The following is a 25,581-nucleotide window of genomic DNA, read 5'->3' as shown; positions in this document are numbered from 1 at the left end:
TTTGGGCACCCCTGCTGTAAGGTGTTTCCATGATGACATTGTAATTTTGTGTTTTTATTATGTAAAGCACCTTGAACCACCTTGCTGTTGAAATGTGCGATACAAGTAAACCTGATTGATTGATTAATTGATATGATCCTGTCACTACAGACTGAGATCAAAACAACTGGTCTCCAAAGATAAAACACCTTGGATGGCGTAGCTTGTCACCTAACAAGCAATTTTCCCTTGAGGATCAATAAAGTATATTCTATTTATTAAAATAAGGTTTATCGCTACACAAAACTGCAGAAGCCAATGAAGTATGCTTCTATCAATGCCACTGTAATCTTTATCAGTCCACAGCATCATGAATCCTCTACCGTACATAACTGGGAGCAAAATGTGCTTTTTTTCCCTCCTTTCTTTCTCTTTTTACACTTTTAGGATGACTCAAGTCCAAAGGGCAATTGGTTGAAAAACAGAGAATATTCATCATACTGATAATTAATTGAAATCTACTCATATGTGGTATGCGCCATGATTTTCTGAAAAGATTTTAATTGTCTTAAATTTGTGGACTTCCACAAATCTGCTGTGCATTTATAGGTAAATAAAGAAACACAAAAGGGCTGATGGAAGATGACTGGAACAAGTAATAAAACCAGAAGACAAAGTTTAAATACATATAAAACTGGTTTTGACAACAGAGATACACTCTGCCTCGCTATTTATGAAAGACACAAAAATCTGATTAAAAAGATGCAGAAACACTAAAGGTGGGAATAGAGGGAAAGAATTATGACCTAAACCCCCTTCAGACGTACAGAAGACCATAACGGCCCCATTTCGCTATTATTTCATGGTAATGACAACATTGAGCTATGTTCATTTGTCAGTCACTCCCACATTTAGATGAAGCTGTGTGGAGGAACGCCAACTGAACATGGGCCTGAGCTTAAATTATGAGCCCATTGCTCAGAGGGCTGTTATGAATAGAGGCCAGCCTGCCAAATGTAACGCCAAACAGAGCACAAAAGAATGAGACTACGTATTCCAGGTTTTAAAGCAGCTGCACACCAAGAATCATTCGTGTGACCTGGAGAGCTTTTTGTGGCTTTCCACAGAAAAGAAGAAGGCAAGAATCAATATGCATGGTGATGTCAGATGTGCTGAATATGTGATTAGGGATTTACATCTTCTTAGACAAAATCTAAAAGTATCTCCAAGAATAACAGCTTGGGCTTTGAGACGGTACAAGCGAGGCAGCACCACTAGATTGTTTTAGTCGTAAAGGCCTTGAAAACAATGTCACTTTAATTGCACATGACAGAAAAGATCAATACAGGCAAACAACATTAAACAAGATAGTTCTGCCTTGAACACTCCAGCCAGAACTTGATCAGGTTATGAAAGGCCTGGTGATGACACATGTTCAGTTTGCTAGCGGGGCCCACTATGCTGGTATTTATGATCTCCTGCTATTTAATGCACCGGGTTCACAGGTACTTTGGAGGTAAAAGAGGCCCACAGTATCATAGATCCTCTATTATTTTCAGGACTCAGATTGGTTGTTTCTAGTTAGCACTGGGAGAGGAGCTTGATTGTTTTCATAGGTTATCTATCTTACGCAATACTGTCACAACATAGTGACAGTTTCGACAAACATGTAAAAAAAATGTACCAAAGTTACATACTACAGCTTAAAGGGAGACTTTTGTTCTAATGCTTTATGCTGGAAGGATGGTGAAGTGTTTCCGATTCTGATGACTCTGCGAAACAAACAAATGCAACAAAAAATGCTGTAAACCCTGTAAAACATGTCGATTGATAGTTTTATCATTGACCCCTGTCTTTGTTGCAGGTCCTGCAACTACAGGTTCATGCGACTGAAAAAAGTGTTTTCAGTTCCCAATGGCTGAAACAAAAACAAACACGTGAGCGCTAAGGTACACCAATCTATTGTTGTGGAGAACTCATTTTCTCTAATATACATTTTCACGTGGCCTGTGGCTAGAAAACCTTCGGTACAAAACAATGATTACCTTGTTTTTATCATGCAACATTGTTTACTGTGCTGTCCTTGATTAAATAAACCTGAACTGAATTGAATAATGCAGGTTTTTCTTTAGTCTGAAACAAGTCCCGTGTTCTCCTACTATCACCACTATTTACACTTCTTTATTCTTTCTGCCTCAAAGTTGATTTTGTGTGGCTCCCATTTGTTGTAGCCCTGGGATCAACATACAGAGATGTTTACATGACGAATAAGGGCTTGATTCCTTTTTCCCAGAAACCTTACTGGACAATAATCCCCTCGGAGTATGTGGTTCCACAAATCCTCTCTGGTGACTCATTTAGGAAACAGTTCACACAGACATACAACTTTCAAAAAAAAAAGAAAGAAAAAAAGACAAGAAGTACTGCAGTACTGGGGGAATGTATTTGCCTCCATACAGACAAAGATAACTAAAATAAATAAAATTTTTAGTGATAATTTAATTCAGAGGAAAAGACTATCCAAAACAGCCTGACCAAACGTGAAAAATTAATTGCCGCCTAAATCTAATAAGTGGGTGCACCACTCCCTCTGCAGCAGCTTTGAAAGCTTTTTTTTTTTTTCCATAATCATGCACTTCACCTTTCACCCAATGACTGCTGGAGATAAGCACCACCACCGCTGCGACCCTCCACTGAAAGCAGCTGTAGACAATGGATAGATGGATGATCAAGTACTGGAAGCAAAAATAATCCATTGCAAACAAAAAGAAAGTCCCGGGATAATGATTACTAAAGCAAGGAACAGTTGGTTCAACAAACAGCTGTGTGGGTAGAATGGCTGGAGAAGCTGAAGGAAAATGGCTAATTAACACAAAACGATTACAGAGGAGACATGATCAAACACCAAGAGTATAAAAATACCAAAACCGAGGAGTAAACAGAAACACATAATGAAGACAAAGCAAACCAATACAGCTGAGCTTGAAGTCCTGAGGATCGTGACAAATTTGTTGGTTTACTTGTAGGAAAAAATAACTCAAGTTTCCCTGTGACACCATGAGAAAGTTAGTAATAAATCAATTTATTTGAGTCTTAGTTCAAACTTTGTTTTTCTATGTAATGTATTTCTATACACTGAACCATCAGAAGTATTAATAACTTAACATATTAGTCCCTGAACCACAGTTGTGGTTCAAGTATTATTCCTTTTCAAGCAAAGAGTAAAAACAAAGTCCAGCTTTGTGTCATGGGACAAGAAGATTTATATCATATTTCTTTACTATTCCCCAGTGTTTAATAATAAAAAGACTGTAGAGGGAGCAGAAAAACCTAGAAACTATCTGACTTGTTAGCAGTACAAATGCAAACTGAAGTAAGGTGACACCTCTAAATAAAATCCATTACTTATGTTCATTGCACAGTTGTGAGGGAACTGATACGGTACTTCCCAGCCACACACTCAGAGCTACGGCATGGCTTGGAGCTTTGCCTTTGCTGGCAAGCTTCCCTGGGAGTTTTTACTGTTTTTCAGGTTGATACATGTCCCAGGAGAAGCAGGTTTAGTGGTCAGAAAACCCACAACCGAAGCCAAAGTTCCTTCAGTCCACGACACTTTCTTTTAAAGAATAAATTATGACTGATGTCCAGGTTCAGGCTGGGAATTTATGAATGGTCCCTGGAGTGAAGGTCGTGACACAGTGCATTGGGAAACAGTTTTGTAGAACAAATTTTGCTTGTCTTCCGCTGAACAACATTCCTGCCTCATGGTCTGGCTATTCACTGTGACGATCACGCTTATGAGCGCTCATGGGATTATATTACACATGCAATAAAACTGTTTCAGCACTGTTAAATATAAGTTAAGAACCCGAGAAACAGTTTTTAAAATAAAAATGAACAAAAGCACCTTCACACAAGACTAAAAAAAACAACCAAATAAAACAACTGTAACAATTGACATACAAAGCAAACCTAATTCTAATGTACATACTTACTATTGAAGACTAAGTTAATGACCAGGAAGAAACACTTTGCAGAAAAGTTCAAAAGGCACCAGGAGATTATTAGGCTCTTAGAAAATTAAGAGAAAAAGGGTTTTATTGCTAAAATCTGAATAATAACTTTCTGATGCATCTTATTTAGGTACAAAATGTGCTGTTTCGCATCTCAGAACCTGCCTGAATCCCTGTGAATGTCTAACTCTTGACACTAACCTCTCAGCTTGGAAGATGGAGAAGTCTCTGCACAAACAGCTGAGGTCACTCAGGGACAGAACAGGCTGTTCCTTATGGCCCAGGGTTTTGAATGTGTGGATGAACTTAACTTTGGATCACCAAAACATGGCTATGATGAAAAAACGCTATTCATAATTACTTGCTGAATTACCCTAACGTGTGTCTCCAAGGTACATCAAGGACATGTGCACAATATTTCCACTCCTCAGTGAGAAGCATCCCAAAGACCAATCAGATGTGGACTAGGGGTCAGCTAAGGACTATTTTACAGCTTCGTGGATTTTTGAATAAATGAAAAAAAATCTCTCTCAAAAAGGTCTTGGACTTCTCATGCTCTCAAACTCCCATGCTATTACTCCTATTTACCCGTAAATCTAGCTCTTTTTATCACAAAGTGTAAAGTATCTTTTTCTAAACCAAATGTATACACCAATACATTTGGACACAACTCCTGCTTTGATTGGTTATCTTGAATAAAAGATATAAAAAACACAAATTCTTTGGGTGAGAAATTATGAACAGATATAATCATAGTGTGCAAAGGAGTGACCTCCCCCTCTGTGTCTGACGGCAAGCTTGCATGGGAGTGAACTTGATATGAGTGATTTATAACCCTGCCCCATTTCATGCTTGTTTGGTTGGAAGGCTGAGTATGCAAAATGATAAGTACATGCATAATTTTTTGAAGGTTCAAATGACAGACTAGGCATGTCCAAATGTGAAATACACACATGTGAGTGATTTTCTTTCTCTTTTGGGGCCTTCAGTCAGCACCTCTGATGCGTATTGACCAATATGGTCTGCTTGGTCAAATGCCAAAAACATCATTCAGCGACGAACTTAGCTGGGAAGGATATGCACGTCTTCATTACGGCTGTCACAGCATTACAGGGCTCTTTCAGCAAACCAAGCCTCTCATTTTTTTTATCCTAACACAGGTGTAAATTTGTGACTGGAGCTGGGATGATGTCATTGAACAGTATAAACCAACACAGGAAAGGGTTTGAAAGCTGTAAGATGTTATCTATTCATCCATTTGTTTTTACAGCCGGCAGAATTAAGGGGTGAAGGAAGCCACTCCACTCTGCTCTGCTCTTAAAGCACCTTTCACACCAGACTGAGGCTTAAAGCACCTTTCACACAGACTGAGACCACCCTGCAGTATCCTGGAGCACTAATGTTTTTTTTTTTGTTAAACACACTGGTTGGCAACAAATCTATAAAACCTAATTTCACTGTGAAGGAAATCATGTTCCAACTGCTCTCTTAGTTTTTGGGACATGGGTTGATTACTGATGGTTTTCTGCCCACCCGACCACAATTCCAGTGTCACTGGAATTACTTTTATAGTAAGATGTTTCCTGACAATCTCGGGAAAATTGCTAGACTGTAAGTTTCTGTACTTTTTCCCACCAAATGTGTTGTGGAGGAGTATAAGCACAATTTATGTTTTACATCAGCTTATCAGCAGAATGAGAGAATGCAGATGGGGTGGGTTTTCTGTACAGCAATCTACACACCAACAGGAGTTTTCATTTTGTGCATTAATCTTAATCTGGATATTTTGAGGAAAGGACAAAAACAATTATACCAACTCTGTTTGATTTTCACTGATCACTAAACACTGGTAATAAAGGCTCTATAGAGTGATTTTTTTATGAGCTCTTTTACATTGTATAAACATGAACTTTAAGTGCTCACAGCTTTTCCTCCCCCTCCATTCTCTTCATCACAAAAAATCTTGCCAGATGAGATATTGCAAATATTTCCTTGGTTTCTGTCTTTCATTAGATGAGTCTTGTTTCTGTCAGTCTTTTCTTAGTGATTCTAGTTTATCATGTTTTATTATTTTCTATGTCTTGTACTTTAATTTAATTATGTTGGTTATGTCTATCTACTCTTTAGTGTTAGATTTATTTCTGAATCCCCTGTGCACTCTTATTTCTGGGCCCTGTGTTTTTGTTCTGCTCTGGCTTCCTGTGTTCTCCACGGTTTTTTTGTTGTAAGTTTTTCTTTTTTCATTAAACCTTCAGTATCTACTCACCATCTCAGCCTGCTGCATTTGGGTCCACCATCCATACACATCATGATATGTAAAGAATCAATACTCTATAAACTGATTCTTGACTTTATGAAGTTGAAGTTATAACTCTAACCTGATCCCTTTCAGTTTACACATTTTTGCTTGGCCAACATAATTTGTCGGTCTAAATCAATGGTAACAATGATGCATCATGGATTCTTTTCTGAAGGAGATCCACATCTGACTTCAGTATTGAAATAAGTCTCCTATCAACCAAATTATATGCCTGACTTGAAGTTGTCCACACTTCTCCAAAGGGAGTGCAGCATACACTCATCTCTTTTCAGGGGGAGGCTGAGCATGGTGCCGTTTTTTCTTTTGGCATTGCAAAAGAATAAAAGGAGCAGCTTTTAGCCTTGGTATGAGGCCAGCGTATAGGGGTTTTATATGCTGTTATTTGCTTTAATTAATTCAGTTCTTTTGCATGTTTAAAACAGGCAGAAAGCTTTCAAACTCCACCATGTATCGTGGGGAGTGGTTTGTATTCTTAATCCACCCTCACAACACTCTGCCAATTTGTAAGAAGTTGCAGAGCAGCAACTTAAACCTTGAGTTAATCTTAATCAGTCATTATGTTGCCATAAATTACAATATTTACTGGGTAAGCAAACAAGTCTAAGCCAAGTGCCACTCACCGATGTTTTCATCTGAAACTGAAGACATTTTTCTATGAAAACACATCACAAGGATTTCACTAAAAGTACTGCAGACAGAAAGACCTAAATAGATTTATCTTATCATTTGACAAATCAAATTAACTTCATGTACTCTTTTTCGTATGAATCCTTTTGATTTTTGGTATGTTTTTTTTTTATTTAATCACAAAGTGTGCAAGTCATCCTCTCTAAAAATTATGAAGCACTACTTTAACAGAATGGTGAAGCCTTTCTGTTAAATAATAGTATTTAATATTTTAACCAAGGCTAAACATATTATTATTTAAATAATAATATTTCTTCCCAATAATAGTGGTTGACTATTTAAACAAATGTTCCATTTCGAGAAGAAAACCTGATTGCCGTGATGAGGCAGTTGACCCTAAAATGCAGGCAGCGTTGAAGGCAGAGATGAGTTTGAATATATTTAATAAAAGTAATACACTTATAAGTATGAGCAGAGTAACAGGAACAGAGAAACAATGGGGTATAATGGACAAAATAACAGGAGGATCGAGCAAAGAGTGAGTGAAAGAGAGTTGGTAAAATACTGGGAGAGTGAATATTGGAACAATAGACCAGGGCTGATTGGCTAACAGGTTGCAGATGTGAGGGGAGCAAGCAGACGGCAGACTGAAGAAAGAATGAGAGAGAGAATGACACAAGGCGGTGAGGAGCAGTACAGTAGACGAACAAGGGACGTAGGAAAATGAATCTAATTGTAATAAAGAATAGCTAAACTAACACATTTTTAGGTCTACATGGCAGTCAGTGAGTCACTTTCTCAAGTGACCCAGTTGCTTTACCCCTCTCAAGCATTTTTTCCCCTTGTAACCACTTGGCTTGTTTTATACTTGTCCTGTCCTTTCCATTCACTTGCAGTGTTTCCTTTCTTTATCCTGGTGAAAACCAGCTCCTGGTCCTACACTCTTTGCTTCATCCACAGGGTTTGGACTCTTGGCTGTCAGGAAGCCATCGTTTCCTGAAGGCGTGGACTGTGTTGACGTTTTAAATTTTGCCTAATCGCCAATGTTTGCCCATGATGTATGATGTCAATTCAATATTTGGATATGGGTTCACAGTTATAATTAATTGTGTTTGCCTTAGTTATTATTATTTGCCTTGTTTTGTTTTACTTAGTTCAGTCTCTTAGTTTAGTTATCCTCTGACTGCATAGTCAGTATTTTGGTTTAGTCATTGTTTATAAGTGCAGTTAAAACCTCAACCTTCCATTAGGTCCCTGAAATGCAACCTTTGTGTTTTGGCATGACTAATGCTACGTTTGCATGTTCACACAAAGGAGTCAGGCATCCCAGTATTTCTAAAAGCTTTGCAAATTTATGCATTTTTAGTTTTGTTTGCCAGAGATTTTGGAAAGCATTCATTCTTATCCCTCCACTTCACAAGAAGGCAGTGCTTTCAGTGAAAAATGAGCACATATTGAAAGGGTTATGGATAATTATTATTAAAAAAACTTTTGTATTCATTTTAATCTTGAATGATGACTGAGCTGTTATTTATTTAGACATCTAGTCAAGTTTTTCACAAATAAAAGTTTATTAACATTTGTATTTGCTAAGAAGTGTAAGCTGTGGATGGGCTGGGATGACAGATGTCTATCACAAGTTGTGTAGTCACCTCAGTATTAAAAACCTGACTGAGCTGCCATTTTTATACTCTGCTGTGAAATAAAGGATATGTTTTTCTCCTATTAAACAGACAGGCCTGCGTCTGCTAAAATGAACATGAAAACACAGATGCGCACATGAAGTCTTTGCCAAAGCTATAATTTATCTGGCAACTTCCTGTACAGTTGAGTTAACCATCAAACATCTGGCAGAAATGTTTGATGGTTAGCCAGATTTGGGTCATCAGGGCTGACCCAAATCTGCACACAATTTTCATTTCAATATAGTCTGAACTGCAATGTGCAGTAGTGATGAATGAGTTTATACAGGGAAGCCTTGATGTGGCTTGTTGTTACACATAACTTGGTAATGAGAAGCAAGACTCATTGTTGTATATTATTGGCATACATCACAAATTATGTGATTTGGAGGCTATTTCCAGTTTTGTAAAACTTAAATTTTTACACTGTTTAGAATCCTATATGAGCTATTAACATCATAAACCTGTTTAGCATTACTCGTATTAGCCTTTGCATATTTGCTGTGATGAATCGTTTTCCTTAAGAACAACAGTGTGAAGCTCAAAGGGACAAAACAACAAACAACTATCAAGAGCAACTTTGCAGTTATAGGTTGCAGCTTCCTGGTGTGTGCGTATGTCTTCCTTCTGGTTCAAGTAACAATGTGAATGACTGACCTCTACAAACGGCACGGCTCCTTTTTCTAAGAAGGTTCAAAGGACTTTCTTGATTTCTCAAATTTCAAACTACAATGACAAGTCACGTCAGTCCGTATTTCAAAACGTTTCACGATAAAGTCTTCACACCTGCCATAACTGTAAAAATATGATTGGGTTGTTTGCACTGTTCTTTGTAGAAATCTACAAACAGCTCAAGCCCCAGAAGGTCCCAGTGGTCCCCACAGTGACCCATAAACCCACAACAAACACAACTACACACCCACACATTGTCTATCTCTGATCTGTAAAGATTAGGTCAACTTCAGCCCAACCTGCACTCTGACTCATTGACAGAATATTCCATTTTTTTCCTTCTCATTTCTCCTCTTTTCTCCCTAAGGTTTTAGCCATCCATTTTATTTAGTAATGGCTTGAAACAGCTGTCAGCTAACCCAGTTTCTTGTTTTAACAGAAGCTTCACAGCAGCAGTTCATCGTTTCTTCACAGATGTGAATCCAGTATCTGTCATCTTTGCGTCACAGATAGTGACAGCAGCACTTTACGGATTCTCAAACAAAGGACTAATGAGTAGCGGTAAAACAAAAGAATGAGGCTCAGCACGGTAACTGGTGTGTCTGGAGCGATCATAACAATGCAGGCAATAGTTACCTCACCCAAATTGCGGGGTCTTCCCTCTCTTTCCAACTACAGTCAAGCACGTAACTCCAGCCACCTGCGAAACTCATTAGCTCACACCAGATTGAATCCATATGAAGAGATGCACTCCAACAAATGGTGTGTCACATAAAATGGAAATCTTGGCATGAAATTATGAACAGGAAAAAAAAAACTGTTAAAAACTGTGAGAAACATAGCTGGATGGCTACTCATTGAAAAGAGAGGGATTTTCAGTTTTGTTCATGGGGAAAATAAAAAGTTGTTGTTTTTTAAGATAGGGTTAAGATCTGTTGAGATAAAGGTTGTAATAGAGCAAGAGGATCTTATCTGTAGTGTTGAAAATTCTTAAGCGTTTCAGTAAGGCTGAATAAAGCTCTGCTAACATTTACTTTTCAGTTTGTGTTCAGACTACTCTGTTCATAATCACAGTGTTTATTTTAGTTGCAGACCATTTGAAGACGGTTTGCTTTAGTAATGAATATCCAATTTGAATAAACCATGATGATGGTGTATTGTGACTGGAATAATCAGACTATACCTGCAAAGCACAATGTTGCCAAATTAACATATACTGATATCAGTTTAGTGGTTATATTTCTTTTTTTGTTTGTTTGGAAAATTGAAATGTAGATTTAAGTTGTTGTACAGCCACGAACTGGGCCACTGCAGACATTTGGGAAATACACCTAGTTTTCTCTGAAAATCTATTTTCAGCAAAAGCGCAGTCAGTGTGAATCTATGCACTTAAATAGGAAACATGTACATTTACATCCCTTCTGGCCTTAAGAGATTAAGAGAGAACTTAATCTCTCTTTTCTTCTTCACTATGAAATATTTTAGTTTTTCCAAACATCTCACATGAAGCAAGTATTTACTTTTCTCCTAATGAGGATTTGGCTGAAGAACATTCTTTGCAGAAGATTCTAGAAATAACACCAGTATCTGGGATTTCTGCTTTTGCTCAGGACGTGACACGCCTGCGCAGACTGTGGTTGGGAAAAGACACATCTGACTGCAAAAATAAAATCTTTTCACCCAAACATAATAGTTATCGGCTCAACTAACTATATCCTCAAATTACAATGAACAACAGGGAACCAAAATTGTACGCAGTTAAATATGAATATGCCCTTATGATTAGATTGTGTAAGAATGAGATGTAATGATTTGGTTATGTATTTTACATAATTAAATTTTAATGGGATAAAAACTAATTGAACTGAACTTTATGTTTTAAACTGATTTATAGTTGAGGTACATAAACTACGTGTTGCATTATGCAACTTAAAGTATGAGGGTGGAGCCTTTACACCATATGGAAACACAGTTAACAGAATAAATGGCTCCACTAACTTTAACACAGCAGGGCCTTTAACAGTAATTAAAAATATATTAAATTTGCTTTAAAGAGCAAACATGCTCATATGGAAACAGTTTTGATTCTTTAAGACCCGAAATCCTGGCAGAAAATGATGATTAAAAAGTGTATGATCTTCATCTGAAAATGCTTTCATTAACATATGTTCATGAGCTGAAAGCCTCAGTTTTCTCTACAAACTAAAAAATTAATTTACAAAGCTAAAAGACTAAACATTGTGCCTTTAAATTACCCCTCCCTCATCAGATTTTGTCATTTGACTACAAACTTTCATGCAACCAACACAAAAAAGTACATGATTGTGAAGTGTAAATAGAAAATGATGCACTGTTTATAATGTTTTCCATTTGCAAATGAATACCTGAAAAGTAGGGAATGCATACATTCAGACTTCCTTAGTCAATTCTTTTTTTTTTTTTTTTTTTACAGCTCCAAGTTTTCTGGAGTGTGTCTCTACCAGCTTTCCACATGACTGACATTTTTGTCATTTCTTTGCAAAGTTGCTCAAGCGTATCCAGACTTGATAGATAACATCTGTGAAAATCAATCTTGAAGGTTTTCCACATTTTTCAAATCTCAATGAGATTTAGGCCTGGACTTTGACCGGACCGTACTGACACTTCAATAAGACTTTATCTGAAGTGCTTTGTGTTTCAGCAGTAAGAGTCGAAAAGATTGTGAGTTTGATTCCAGTTTCCCCCACTACACGTCAGCATGCCCTTTAGGGTAAGCACTTGACCCCAAGACCTGAGGATTGGTATAGAAATGTGTGAGGACTGAGTCCAACTAGATGAATATAACTTATTCCACTGCACAATGCTTGAACTGGTCAGCCTGACTAAAGAATTGTTTAACAAGTTCATTGTCCTTACTATTCCTTTAACTCAATCCTTCTCCCCACCAATCCAGTTTCTGCTAAAGAAAAGTGCAGCATGATGACTCCATTTTACCTTGGTGATGGATTGTTCTGGGTCATGTGTAGTCTTCTTCATGAAAAGAAGCTAAATGGTGCAGAAAACATTACTGACTTGGCAATGGTAACTGAGAAGGAGACATTATTATTACTCTTAGTTTGGGGTCTCATCCAGAGAAGAGCTCATATGGTAACTTTGCGCCATTAATCCCAGCTCCCACATCTTGAACACATCTGAATTGTGCTGACACTGACCACAGCTCTAATGAGAACAGCTGCACTCCACAGAGTGCTTTCTGAGAGACTTCTCCACTCACGAAAAACCACATCCAGACCTGATTTGCATATGAAAAGAAAATGTAATGTCAGATGTAAAGACGGCCTGACATCATCAGCAGTCAATCAGAGCGCACTACACTAATGCTCGTCTCTTTGCCTTTTCTTTTGTGGATTGATGTGACACCACAAGCGCAGCTCTGTTTTTGTATTATTCATGAACAAACAAGTCCTTTTCCAATGAAATGTATAATTTTTCCACCTTATTTTCCACTTCAGTTTCAAAGCTTTCTTTCACCAATGGATGTGGTTGCATGGTTTATCAGCTCATAAAACAGGATAACACGTTCAGCCTGCAGAGAAGGCCAAACTTATTGGATGTGGACCTCTTCCAAAAATATTTACTTTGATGTATCCCAGAGTAATGATTAAATTAGCAAACAGGATTTAAGGTTTGAATGATTCCTGGAAGGCACAATAAGGCCAAATGTGTGGAAAAAAGGAAGAGAAATAACTAACAAAGTCTCATTCTTCTTTAAGACATTGTTTTGTGCTTATAAGGTACAGGAAACATTGGGTGGATGAGTTAAATCAGTTTTTGCATATATTATACATTTTGTTTCTGCCCTTGTTATTTCTTCAGTTCTTAATACTTTTCAACATAAACATAAGTTTTATTAAAGAGCCAATATCTGCAGAAAATTCAAATTCGTCAGTCTTTTATGGAAATTATACATCAGTACAAACATTTTGATATATATTTTTAAATTGAGATAGGGAGTGTTTTAAAATGATTTGTGTAATTATGATGATGTGTATAGTTTCTTCTGGGCTATGTTTGCTGTTGCTTCACAGAAATCAGATATTTGGGGATTTTAAAGTAAACAGGTTGTTTTGGAGAAAACAATCAAACAACAGTTTGTTTATATTTTACTCTATGAGTTACAACACATGCTGTGTGAACATACAATTAAGAGATCTCTGAATTTTTAGTTTTTGCCCATCTCCAAAGAAACGTCTGGAATCCACCTGGATGAACCCATAAAGCTGCTAGCCAACATTTATGTGCCCACAAAACAAATCTGTTTAACTACACTGCTTGTTGACACAAACAGCGAATCAGAGAATCACATGGAAAAAAATTAGTTTATGTTTAGTACAAGAAGACGTCACAAAGATGTGCTGCTGAAGCTCAATCCTAGCCCCAAAATCAGGAAGAAAGGAGATTTAAATAATAATGTTCAGTAATGTCACATTGTGTCAGGATCACAGAGAGTTTTCCAATGACGATATAGAAATATCTTGTTAATGACAGTTGTGTGGATGAAAATATCCTGTTTATGTAAGGGCCCATATAAATCTTAGCCATTTAGTACAACCAAGGTATGCAAAATACTATCTGCGAACCAACACACATGATGCAGAAGACCACAATGGATGCCACTCTGAGCTAAGAATACCACACCGAGGCTTCAATCTGCACAGCCTCTCCAAAATAAAGACACTTTGAACGGCCTTTGGTCCCATTTCTTGGTGGCTACTTTCTGCAGAACAATGCAACGTGTCACAAAGTTCAAATGATCTCAAACTGGTTTTGTGAACATGGGAGACCTGAATTCAGCAGAGCTGTATTGTGCTTGAATGGAAGAATTGTAACATGGATGTGCAGCCAAAACATCTGCAACTACAGTGTGATTCTGTCTTATTCATATGAATCAAAATGTTTGAGGACAGTCTCCAACATCTCGACTAGGAAAGCATAGTACTACCAATGCATTGGGCTTTGTTTATCATGTTTGGGTATTCAAGTTTCTTGCATTTTCTTTGGTTTCTTACTAGTAGTACCCTGTTATATTTTGCTTACTTTTTTGAATCATTCTTACATCTGGTTGTGTTCTGTTTGTGGACTATTTATTAGCTTCTGATCCGTGTCTAGTTCGATTTCTTTTATGGTCTCTGTCCTTTGCAGTCTGGCTGCTTCCCTTCAGCAAATTAGTTTCATCTGGTTTGTTGTTCCAGTCATCCAATGTCCTTCAGTATATTCTTTATTTACTGGTTAATTAGTTACTGATGGTTCATCTTCTTGAAACTATTCAACTTTGCTCTGGTTGAATAGTATTAAAAAAATCTCTGGGTTAGAGAGAAAGTTTGACATCCTTTTAACCTTAAAACGAATGAATGACATTTTTCTAATAGATGTAATTAAACAAATTTCAGACTAAGGTAAAAACAGGCAAACAAAAAACAGCTGCTCAACTTTTTTTGTTGGCTTGTTTACTCCAATTTCTAAACACAATCACAGAGTCTGGATAAACAATTTCTCCTGCTGACACAGCGTCACCAGCTCCACTCCAACTGTGAACTTTAGTAATAACTGATCCGGAGCGAATTACGTTAGAGCACATTTGTCAAACTCAAGGCCCGCGGGCCACATGTGGCTCGCCATGTAATTTTATGTGGCCCGCCCCAGCATTTTATAGGCCAATGATTGACTTAAAATAGGTTTTGAGCACAAATTGACTACAAACTACATCTCCCACAATGCATTCCGATTGTTACCAGCCAACATTACGGCTTCTCGCCACTAGTGAGCAGCAGAGTCACCTCAAGCTGCTTATTGATTTTCCCAGCGAATAAAACTGAGGCATCGACAAGCTAACATCAAAACATCCAAGAAAAGAAAAATCGATTTACAAGTAAGACTGTGAATGAAGATGTGTGTGAGTTGGTGTCAGGGTGGCAGGTCGCGCTAGACTTTTTTTGTTATCTGTTATCTTGACCGACAACATAAAAAATAAAAAAAATCGGTCATGTACTATTTTTACCCGTGAAATCACAATCATATTAACATCTGCTATTTAGTCACATTTTATGCGGCTTAGTTAATATTCACCATGAATCCATAACGTCATGTCCTATTAGTGCAGGTCAATATGCATATCTGTACTGCATTAGAATTGAATGAGTGATTTGTGGTATACATCTTCAAATTAAAAAAAAAAATGAAACTTTAATATCAGTGAGAAACAATTATTCATCATCAGATCTCATCTTTTTTCATAAAGACATTCTGTTCTCTCTTTCTGGGAACAATCCCTGCATATCAGAACAACATGGTCAACGCAGAACCCTGTCACATGAAACTCTCAATCAATGATTTATCGTGCTTGTTGCGATTCATGTGCCAGTGTTTAAGAAACATACATTCAGCTGTCCTTAATCAATAGCATGTGTGCATGGAAAAAGATATAGGACAATATGTCACAGTTAACTTCTAATATGTTCGCAGAAAAACCACAGGATATGAGGCCACCGACATTGAACATACATTATGCTTAAGTGGAAACACCTGATGTTTTTTAAAAAAAGGTTTTATGAGAGAGCAAGAGAGGTAGAGGATGTGTTTGGGGAGGAAGAGAGCATACGGTGTAAACAAAAAGACATTCTGACCATTGCAACTCACCACATGTTTGTCCAGTAAAACAGCATGATGCAATGAGGCTAATAGCTCACTCATACCCATCACTGCTATTTCCCCAAATATCTGAACCCCCAGGTAGTTTAGACCGTTATAGAATCTACTTTCTTTTCATATGTACTTTGTAAATCTATATCCTTTGCCTGTAGATAACACGCATTAAAATGTTAGGGCCTCAGTAATTTACTAGCCTCCAAAGAGGCTCTGACATAAATCAACATGTCGTCCATCTGGAGAGGAGAGTGGCTTTAATTAGAACCAAAAAGCTAGAAGGCTGCCAGTGTTGTAAAGCTCATGTTCACCATATCTTGGCGCCTGTGAGCTGACCACAGCCTGCAATTTGTGTTTCATCTGAAGCGTCAGAGTGAGAGAAGAAACACTGCTTGGGACATGTCACAAGGAAATTATAAAAGCACTCAAGAAATCCAATTTATACAGAGAGATCACAGTTAACATTTTGGTAAAGTAGATGTATTGGCTTTGAAAAAAAAAATCATAACTGCCAGTGTAGTCAATGAGACAAACTAAGTACACCCCATGAGTCTGTACTTTGTCATAGTCATTATTGTGTCACATATTTCGCTATTCTTAAATTTTTGTCCTCTCTGTTTTGTAATGTTGTTTCAGTTCTGAAGCACAAAAGCAATTATTTATGTACGGCCTTTGACTGGACCACTGTGACACCTTTATTATTTTTGTTTTTGGCATGTCTGGTAGCTTGCTGTTGAGTTTAGGACTGTTGTTGTTCCAATTATGGATCAATATTATCCTAGTATCAGCTGTATATCCAGAAATGTTAGTAGTTAATCATCATCCCACCACTGCCGTGTTTGACATTTGGTAGGTTATGAGAAGTTTTGTTCTATGTTTTTCTCCATGCACCATTAGTTTGGTCTTCCAAGTGACATTAAAAAAATGCTTCTTAATACAACCCTGCAAACTAAAGTTAAGCTGGCAATTGATATTCAAATTATCTTCAAATTAAGTCCATCAATACCAAGAAAATGTACATGCAGCTCATAATTTGAAGAAAGTAAGAAAAATATATATATTGTACAAACAACATCACAACAATGTTCTATGTAACAATGTCAAACTCGATCATAGGCAAACAGTTTTCCAAAAGGTTGCTGTGTTTCTTTTTGTAATATAAGGACATGACTTGGAAACAAACCAAAAGAGACAGAACACAAGCATCAGCATGTCTGTGTTGACACAAAGTCACTGATGGACTGGGCAAGAACTCAGCGTGCAGAAATAATTCGATTTAAAGCTGCTACACCTTTTGGAGCAAGAGGTCAACCTTCAGGCCTCGGCTTTGACATCCATTATGTAAAACCCTCTGCAGTGCAGGAACTAACCCTACTGGCCAGCAGGCTGCAATAGGAGCTAAAGTCCAAAGTCACTACCAGCTTGACTGGAAAGCCCTTGGGTTATGTACTCAGGTGATCCAATGATTCAAGTGGAAACTTGCTGTGTTGACCTTCTGCTGATTATTACTGTTTATTCTGCAATTTAGTCAATAAATGGAAAAAAACAAATTGCCTCCCTGAAAGTCAACTCAAAGCTGGCTGCAGCATTCAGGAATTTGCTACTCATTAGACTGATCAGATTAGATTTGCACTTGAACTATATAAAAATGTAGCATTGAGATTAACTGAAGAGCATAACTATGATGTTGCAGTTAATCCAGATCAGAATAACCATCATCAGTATTGTTCATTCAAAAGAGTGCATTTAAGGGGAACTTTGATAACTTATCATGGCAACATTGAACAACACTTAATTCTCAATGTTTCCACTTAGTTTTATTTTTTGCATTCCATCAAAAGAAGCAAACATAGATGAATGGGAGCAACTTCATGCTGTTTAGTCCAATAAAATGGGAGAGACAGCAGCTTAAATTAACTGAATAAAACAACATGGCAGTTATTTTAGAGATGCAGTTAATACATTAAGGAGAATGACTGTTAACATAACTGAGGTTTCATTTACAGCTGATCTGATGCAGCTGACACTTAACTACTTGGTTGCATTTTGTTAGACATGAAGCCAGATGGTGCATATAATTCTAGATTTCTGAAACTGTGAAATGGCAAACTACACGCCATGCAAGTAACTGCAAAAAAGGTTTAATGAAGAAATTGTACATCACTGTTAGACCAACTTACCCATTACTGTACTTTATTGCGCATTTTATGAACAGGTATTTATATTACGTTTAATGTGCTACGACCATATGCACATCACTTTCCTAGTCAACAAAATCGTTCATTTTAACGACCAGAATTTATACGGGATGTTTCTTGTAAGCTCTCCAATATTGGAAAGTGATGAATTGTTTAATTCCAGCTTAAAATGCAAACTAATGTTGGGACTCTTATGTAAAAAATAAAAGCTGGGACTATAGAGTCATACTCAGCTTTTAATTATCCAGCAGTAGGAAGACGTGCAAACCCTTCCTGACTAGTTTGGCCGCCGGTGTTTAATAGCGAACGCAGCCACCACCCTGCAAGCCATTTCCTGAACTACCTCCATGACGGACGGAGGTGTGGAAAAGCTGCTGGCAAAGCCTCTCACTGACTGAGCTGTTAAGGAGAAAACCATGTGATTTAAATTCAACGTCACACATATAAAGACACTTGAAGCCCCATTACTTTGCAGCAACATGAAGGTCACTTGACAGCACTTTACTGAATTAATTTTAAATGTTATGACTTTTTAAAATAATATTTAATCTTTTCACACAGTTAAACACACCATCCGTCCCTTTCACTTTTCTCCTATTGGTAAAAAAAAAGAGGAAGCTGTGGGAAATGTGAACAAACTGACAGACATCAGAGCTGAATGTGGAGAGTGCAAATGTTAGAATATAACATATTTCTAAACTCAGACTATTTAAAATTTGGGCCAAATGATTAGTATTTATTATATCACATATTTTATAAATTATTAGATATATTGATCAGCTGGGCACTTCTGACATTTGTACATGAGATGTTGGGAAAATAGATGTCAGGGTTTCCCCCAGTGTATTATAAGCCTGGCGGGCCACCAGGTTTTATTTGTGCCCCCACCAGGCTAATCATTGCTTATTTATTTAAGTCTTTTCAAAATGTTTTATATTTTTTAAGACTTTATAGTTGGTGTTCATGGGTTAACTCTTCCAGTCTTTCAATAACACATGATTATCAAGTGATATTTTCAAATTTCCTGTCAACTTTAAACATTTTTTAACTCAAAACCATGACGGGCTGCTAGATGAATGACTGCTCTAGCACCCAATCACCGGGCTTAGCAAGTTTTTGGGGGGGAACCCTGGATGTGAAGAATGTGCATAATTAGAAGCCATGTTTTTCAGTGTATGTAATCACTGCAGATACACCAAACACATGTATACCAGGAAAACTAAATGCTTTGCTTTGTCTTGAGTGTGAAATTAGTGGCATTCGGCGTTTTAACTAACCACTAAGCAGATTGCTTAAAAAGTAACAACACATTTTCTGTGCTTTGTTCAGCCAATTGTGCATTCTTTAAATGTTTTCATGAATCTTGGTATGTTGTGCATTCTTCCTTTGTATCATTATTCCTTTATCAGTTGGTTCATTAATCTACTACAGTAATTCAGATATAATCACTGGTCTAAACCCTACAAAACCATAAATCTCCAGCCAACTTAGCCACCTTTGTTTCACGCAAGACATTTGTTTCCATATAAAAATATAAACCACATGTAATATTGGCCTTATAAAGTCAACGCTTGGAGCGAGTTAAACAAACACTGTTTCACTCCTTAGGCCCTAAATACTGGGCACAATATTGTAGCGATGCATGTTGTGGTTTGATGAGCCCATAAAAGAACCAACCCTATAAACTTAAACAGTGCTGATGAAAAAAAAAAAAGCTATACTTTGTTATGCTGGAGGGAAAAAGTAGTACAACAGCAATCTTTGGACTCAACAGTCATAGCCATAAAAGGATATCTAAGTCTGCAGTGATTGAAAGCACCTGGTTGTGTTTGCAGCAGACACACAAGCCGTCCAACAGTTCAGAGAGACTTAGGTGTAGGTTACACATGGATGTTTTTAAAAGGAGCGGGGATCTGCACTGGATGTAGTCTGGTATTCTCATATAAATGTTGAGAATTTATTTTGTTTGTCATCCAAGGTTTTGTCTGTGTTTAGAAAAATGAGAACAGTAATGTTAGTCAAAAAAAAACAAAAAACAAAAACAAAAACATCTCTAACTGTTGTGAAACGTGCGTGTCTTTGCTCACACCTGGTCTGGATTGTATGTTTTTTTTCATCTAGCCCATTTTCCTCTTCTACTTTTCAACTTAGTAAGATACAATATAGGACATTGTGCAGAATTCTGAACAACTAGCTATTGAGTAAATGTATCCAGGTTACAGAAAGACTGTGGCACCACAGAAAATGTTCGCAGATCGATGTCTGATTCCATTATTTTATTTCTGAGTAGAAACTGATGCACTTAAACAAAACAAGTATCTTCGGTTTAATCATTAACAAAATACATCTGCTAAAATGCATTTTATAGCTGAGGAAAAAGTTATTGCACCTTACTACAAAATGCAAGCAGCAGCATTCTGGATCAGACGATTGATGTTCGGCATACCTTTGACTAATGTTACTAACGTTTAATTTTACCAAGATAAACGCATAGATGAGTTCAATCTAAATCTTCATCTTCAATCAATTAATCCTTTAATTCTGGAAATGTTATTCAAGTAATAGAAGGCTGATTTTGTAATTGTCTTTATGTGTGCCTGAAGGACTTCATCACTATACTTAGATTTTGGGCCTGATCACTAGTTTCTAGATGTAATACATGAAGCTTTGTGCTGACTCTGGATCAATCCTCTTTAGATCCAAAAATATTTAAGGACTTTAATACAGAGTACACTAATAAATATTAACTTATGTGACAGTATAACAGAAAAGTTAATACTTATCTGATTTACTCTATATCAGATATCTGGATCTGACAGTAAATCTTGAAAGCTATGACTATATAAGCTAAGAGCTGGGGACAGTAACTGAATAGAGGACACACACGAAGTCATGATGAAATGGGTTTACTAAGTGAGCTAGAAGTGAAAAAAGGAGACCTAGAGACTTTGGTTGAAATAAACACTTCACAACATGACAGAAATACAAAATAACGAAGTGTCGTCATGAGTCGAAGCTTCAACACAACAAAGACACAAAACTCCAAACTCAACGATGAGAGAAACAGACAACAAATTTAAACCAAACACAGAACGTATCTAAAAACAGAAAACAAATCCACACAATATGTTCTTTCCTGGTTTGCCTCATTTTCTAACGATCTTGGAACCTAAAATAATCCAAAGGTAATCACAAAGACAAAGAAACTCTGTGACAAGACTTCAAAATCTGTTTATAGACAGAGCATACCAGTTCAATATGATCGATAAGCATCGGTCTCTAGCTCTGCAAAGTTATGCACCATTTTGTGTTGGTCCTAAAATGAATCAAATACAAAGAAATTATGATTGTAATATGACAAAATGTGAAATGGTTCAAGAGATAGACCATTTTTCCAATCCTCTGCATATTATTTCTTTTTCCATTTAACTCTTTGGCAGTCCCATTGTTATTCTAGTTGCTTGTTTCAGAGGGGTTTTTTTCCGTTTCACCACATAAGTTCTGGTTTTCATTTTCCACCATAGAGTTTGGGATATATTGGTTTGGATGTCTTGCTTAACAGTGCCTTTTATAAATAAAAACTATTTATTTTGCTCCATGCCTGAAACGTTTTCTTATTTTGAATGTTCTCTTGCACACAAACAAAACCATGGTCCTGCAAATTGTTTTGAAAAGGTTAATAGAATTAGATAACCAAGGAGAAAAAAACCTGAAACGTATGTTTGTGTACGATTCCAGGAAAAAGGCACCGACAAGATGACCAGGATCATACTTTAACTTCAAAGTCCAGAGTGTCTGAGGACTAGGTTTTTTGTTTGTAAAGTGAAACAGGGACTTATAAAACTGCACCACCCTGCAGGGTAACTTATGCTGTTAAGCTGGCCTTCTTCATAAAACAGCACTGTCTGGCTACGTATGTTGATTAATGAATGTTGTACTATGTCAGAAGGTCAACTTTGTACCAAATATTTTAAGTTTCACATTACAGTGTAATCCATCATTTAGGTATTATAAGGGCACTGTAAAAAATGGATGTATTTGTTGATTAAACTAGGTTTCAAATGGTGTCAAAATCCATTTCCTTTCTTTTTCACCAGATTTACACATTTAGCAGTTAAGTACAAATGTGTTTTGACCATTCAGTCTGTCCTGTTCAAACTTAACTTTCTCATAAACTAGGTGATGTCAACAAAGAAAAATCTTCCCACATTAAGTCTAAAGCATTGACGGCATCCATGTTCAAAATTTCTTTTTTTGAGTCACATCTACCGAACATCACCACTGCTAAACATCTCTGGGGAAAATGTCGGTAAAGAGTGAGCTAATCTACTGATTCTGATCCTGTGTTGCTCAGTTATTATCTTGTTGTCGTTTCAGGTTGATGGGTTCTGTGCGTCAATCCTGAGTTCTCTCGACGTTTACCCACAGCCTCATAGTGACGGAGTCGGCACTACGTCCTCAGCAGACCTGCCACTCCCCTCAATTTCATGACTTGGCAGAAGAACAACAATCAAAGCAGGAAAACCAAACAAGCTCTCTTGAGTATTCTGGTATCCATGACAAAACCCCAAATGGAGGTTCCCTTCCCAAACATACTCTTGGAAAGTATAGAGGAAAGTCATCTACTCTTCTAGTTTTGTAACGGAGCCAACAACCTGACTAACTGCACCTCTGAGTAAATGCATGTAAATGCACTGTACTGGTATTACAGTTAAGCCCTTTAGCCTGTTACAAGGAGATTGTAGCTGCTTCTTTGCTGTCAAATGACTCTGTATATTAGCTTTATTTCTCAGGGAACTGCCTGATTATGTTGTTCACAAGGTCTAAAGGCTGACAGTATCTCCTTTGATGTCGTAAGTGGAAATAAATCTGAAGATTTTATTATAACTCTACACATTTATCTTTAAAGGATATACAGCTTTTTATTTTTTGCAACTTTTTTCAGCTGACATGCAGTAGTTATATTCATCTAAGAACTTGAAAAACACTGATGATGTTACAGATAAAACAACAAACCCAAACGTTATTGCTTATCCAAACAAGAAATTGATGATTGCAAAGTCTCCAACCAAAATTGAATTTTATTAGGCTTTTATTTGTGTCATATTTAGCCCATGGAGGAGGAAGAAAGCAATTTCTATCAAAAACCAGAAGCTTGTTAACCTAATAAACTGGCACCTCACAGTGATTTAAAAGTACAGTGTTGTGAGTCTTCTCTACCTCTAATTTATTCTGCACCAAATGTCCAATGTGACAAAAATCATAATTCAAAAAACTTAACCCAGACCTTAATTCGACATAGTTTATAGTCCAGGTTTGACCAGCTTATAGACAGATATCTGTGTCAGCGCTCCCATTTCTCCCCACTACTGCATAGCCAGAATAATTTTTTCAGCCAGCAAAAGCTAATTTACAATTCCACTGTTAATCTGTGTTAATCTGCCCCTCCATCATCTATATCCACTTTTTCCTTGCAGGATTATGCGGGAAATAGTGGCCATTGGGCAAGATTTGGGAAACATAAACAATTGCAAGTTCATCACATTCCAACTCCTCAGCCTCCCATATACAACCCACAGAAAAACCACATTCACTCAAACAGACATACACACACAACTATGAACAATTAAGGGAGACCAATTTAGAGTACCTGGAGGTAGCCCATGCAAGCACATCTTTTTTTCAAAACTTGTTAACAGGGTTTTTCATTTGAGTAATTTCTTAAAGTTCTGAAAAGTTGAATTATTCAGGTCTTTAGCTCAAAAAGCACATAAACATAAAAGTTCATTTTGGCTCTCCTTTTTATGAGAAAAGTACACTATGTACATCCTGCTCACTTTGAATCTAAAGGCACTAAAGGCTCATTTATCAGTCCCAGCTGCTCCTCTTTTACATTGACAGTAATCTGAAAAAAGTTTGGAGTTTCACATGGTCCTGGTAACCTTTCTGCTTTAATCACAAACAGATACGTTGTCTCAGACTCTGTGCCAAGAGCACTAATCATAGTAGTGAGTTTTATAGCAGTACACATCATTTGTTAAGCAATAAAAACACATTATATGTTGCATAGATTTTTAAACAGCTGAAATGTTGCTTGGATTATTAAAATTTGTTTCCTCTGCTGGACCTTACTAGAGGAACAGGGAAATAATCTAATATGAGACTTTATTACAGATTGCATTTCAAGTAGTCAAAAGTTAATGGCAAAATTTGAATTGGGATTTTATCTGATAACAGAAAGCTAAGCCGTTGGAACTACGTCACTTGATCATTCAAGGCGCCATGACGGACGTCGGAAGTGAGGGGCGGGAGTACTGAATAAAGCGACGGAAATTGTTTCCCCTATTTGTTTTTGCTAGTTTATTCGTGGCTTTTACTTGTTTGAGTCGAGCTAATTTGTCTGCTAACGTAACACACCTAGTTGGAGCTCATAGACGACGGTGTTTACAGAAGCTTGAAACAGCTAGCTTAGAAACCGACCCATACTTCCTCCCTCCTGACGTGTTGACCAAATTACCGACTTCGCTTGAATTCACGTCACATGATTTATATCACTACGTCATAAACAGCGTTTCCCCTTATAAGGGAGCAGCATTAAAAACGTACAAATGACGAGATGCTAACCAGTTTTTTCCATACATGCTAGGCTACATGACGTTGCGGCATTGTCTCCATAGTTACGGTTAGACGCGTACCGTCTCCATAATGCGATAGTTGATATCTTTCTAATCATACTTACATATAAAGTATATGAACATTAGTTTTCTTACCTTGTAAAAAGTGTTCGCTGCAAATCCGCGGTTACACCGAGACATTGTTGACATCATTGTGATTGACAGCTGCCATCCATCACCGCCGTATTTTTCCTCATTAAAAGTTATACAATAAAATTACATTTTGGTTTCTATCCTTGTCTATTTGTGCAGCCGACCGCGCAGCATCCTTTCACCATTTATACAGTGAAATCAAATAAATAGAGGCGATATTAGGTTACAGACGTCTGTTTTTTGACAGGCTTTTGAAGGAGCGCATTAGTTGGTATGACCTCCATCATGGCGGAGTGGGCGGAGTTCTGATTACCGTGACGTCGCGTGCAAAGGGTCAATCGTTGTGAACTAGAAGATAACTGATAAATGTTTTTTTTATTTTTTTGTTTTACAAATGGAAATATATGCCATGTAGTCCCACAATAAGTTATAGCTGATAGTCTGTGGAGGAGTTGTGGAGCATTCTTTGCAAATTACCTCAAACTCTGTCAGTCTGAATGGAGAGTTATCTGCAAGCAGCAGTTATAAAGTTATATCTTGTATCTTGTTGGCAGCAAAACCTAAAAGCATGTTTTATTGTTACGTTGAAATGTGACCAAATGTGGAAAAGTTCAAGATGCATGAGTACTTTTAGTACTTATA

General features: G+C 37.2%; 1 protein-coding gene across 1 annotated transcript in view; it reads right to left on the bottom strand.

Annotated features, from left to right (window-relative positions):
* The window catches only part of stk36 (serine/threonine kinase 36 (fused homolog, Drosophila)), a 63,263-nt gene extending 38,093 nt beyond the window's left edge, over window positions 1-25,170 (bottom strand). Inside the window, exon 1 of the mRNA XM_007563190.2 lies at window positions 24,943-25,170. The gene's annotated coding sequence lies outside the window, so the exon portion shown is untranslated. The remainder of the gene's footprint in view (window positions 1-24,942) is intronic.
* Between the last annotated feature and the right edge of the window lie 411 nt (window positions 25,171-25,581).

The sequence above is a fragment of the Poecilia formosa genome, unplaced genomic scaffold, assembly GCF_000485575.1.
Source record: "Poecilia formosa unplaced genomic scaffold, Poecilia_formosa-5.1.2 Scaffold145, whole genome shotgun sequence".
NCBI classification, from domain to species: Eukaryota; Metazoa; Chordata; class Actinopteri; order Cyprinodontiformes; family Poeciliidae; genus Poecilia; species Poecilia formosa.
This window is presented reverse-complemented; position numbering and strand designations above follow the sequence as displayed.